General features: G+C 41.5%; 1 long non-coding RNA gene across 1 annotated transcript in view; it reads right to left on the bottom strand.

The window, feature by feature from the left end:
• Positions 1 to 100: 100 nt before the first annotated feature.
• LOC132000766 (uncharacterized) overlaps positions 101 to 2,150 on the bottom strand; it is a 24,769-nt gene continuing 22,719 nt past the window's right edge. Inside the window, exon 3 of the long non-coding RNA XR_009399451.1 lies at positions 101 to 198. This is a non-coding gene — a long non-coding RNA (uncharacterized LOC132000766). The remainder of the gene's footprint in view (positions 199 to 2,150) is intronic.

Genomic DNA, 2,150 nt, shown 5'->3' on the forward strand with positions numbered 1-2,150 from the left:
GGGGGGGGGGGGCGGGGGGGGGGGGAGGTGGGGGGGGTGGGGGTGGTGGGGGTGGTGGTGGGAGTGGGGTGGTGGGGGTTTACTCCCTGGTCGCCTAGAGCCGCCTTTTCTTATTGATAATTTCTTTTTGTCGTCGTCATCTCTTGGCCTCAGACTGCATTAAGGGAGCCATACTAAGAGTGCAGAAAATAAGGTGACCTGGAGAAAAAATTAAAATGTGATTTAAAAAATAGAGTTTCTTCTGCTTCCTTTTTCCTCTCTCAAATTATTTTAGATGTAAGTTACATTTGGAAAGGCCCCCAGGGTCAGGCTTTCCAAGGCTTTGTCTTCTGCCCTCGCCTGACACTTAAAATGATGTTTTGGTGTAATGGTAATTTTGCCAAATGGAGGTCGGCTTCCCAAAACATCACACCCTGGTAAGTAATGAACATTTCCATAGGTGAAGGCTTAGTTTTTGTTTTACTTCTTTCTAATAACATGTCTCTTTTGAGTGGGTAAGATTATACCTAGGTCAGCCCTGGTTAATTCAAAGATTCTTTAAAAAAAAATCTCTATGGTAGGTAACTTACGTAGTTTCTTATTCAGATTTAGGGAATTTTGCTTTATTGCTACATGAATTTTACCTATCTTTTGCCATGTTATTCTTAGTGTAGATAGAAAATAGCCTGTCTCATTCTTTCCCTCTCTCTCCTGGTTAGCATTGTCAACAAATATTTGGGGAGTACTTAGTTCAGTATGCTGCTGGGTACTACAAATTAAACAATCTGATATACCTGCTAATTTCATTAGAAATAGTGTTTAGGGGGGCAGCTGGGTGGCTCAGGTCATGATCTCAGGGTCCTGGGATGGAGCCTAAGTCAGGCTCCTTGCTCAGATTCTCCCTCCCCTTATGCCCCTCCCCCCACTCATGTTCCCAGTCTATCTCAAATAAATAAATAAAATCTTATAAAAAATAGCATTTAGGATTTCATTTACATATGGTCTTTACCTTGCTATACATCAGAAATATCTGTGAAATGTAAACTCCTAAAATGTAGGGGCTCTATGTTATTCTTCAGTGAAATGGAGTTAATCTCCATGTAGCATTGTGCATTTTAAAGGGTCTAGGATATAATAGGGACTCATTAAATGACAGCTGTTAGTATTGTTTATCTGGATATCCTCCAAAGTGCTTTGCATGCGGTAATCAATAAGTATTGTTGAATGAGTGAATATGCCATGTCCCATACTATACACAGGGAAATACTAGGATGGGAGCCCTCTAGCACAATGACGTCATTTCATCACTGAAGTTTAGTATGAAGGTTTCCATCCTGGAGCCCTTTTACCTGAAGTGGGTTCTCTTGACCTTGGAATGTGGACCACTTCAAATTTTTAGGGGGGAAAAAGTGTACCTAATCAACTAGTGGGGCCTAACCTCTTGTCAGGATGGAACTTAAGAAGTTTGTTTAAATATGGAAAAGCTAAGCTCACTTGACACAGATGGGGGCGTTTCTAAGCATTATTCAAGTTATTCATGTCAAAAGCGATTAGTGGGCCCTGGTTTCCATTATTACCTCACTTGTTAAGAGAGTAAGAGCTAGGAGCTCTGCAGGTCACATGATTCAATGAAGGAGTTGAGGGAATCTTTGTGTTTCTGCCCTTAGCTATATTCAGTTTTCAGTATATTTGGAAAAGGTGAAAACGGAACATGGAGATCTAGTTACTTTAATGCTGTCAGACTGCTAAGTGGTGGAAACTTGTTGAAGAGATTTACTGAGCTGTTTCCGTAGATTAAAGACTTCAGTGAATTAATTAGAAAGGTTCTGAGAGATAAAACATGCCAGACCCCTACTGGCTTGTAAAAATTGTTCTTTCCTATTGATGTGATGTGACAGCTGAGCACAGTTCATGTGAAGCTGCAGAGGAATTAAATAAGGGCCGTACTGATTATTCAAAGAATGCAAGTGTTCGGGACGCCTGGGTGGCTCAGTTGGTTGGACAACTGCCTTCAGCTCAGGTCATGATCTCGGAGTCCTGGGATCGAGTCCCGCATTGGGCTCCCAGCTCCACGGGGAGTCTGCTTCTCTCTCTGCCCTTCTTCTCACTCATGCTCTCTCTCCCTGTCTCTCTCTCAAATAAAAAAATAAAATCTTAAAAAAAAAAAAAAA

The sequence above is a fragment of the Mustela nigripes genome, chromosome 14 (assembly GCF_022355385.1).
Source record: "Mustela nigripes isolate SB6536 chromosome 14, MUSNIG.SB6536, whole genome shotgun sequence".
Classification (NCBI taxonomy): domain Eukaryota; kingdom Metazoa; phylum Chordata; class Mammalia; order Carnivora; family Mustelidae; genus Mustela; species Mustela nigripes.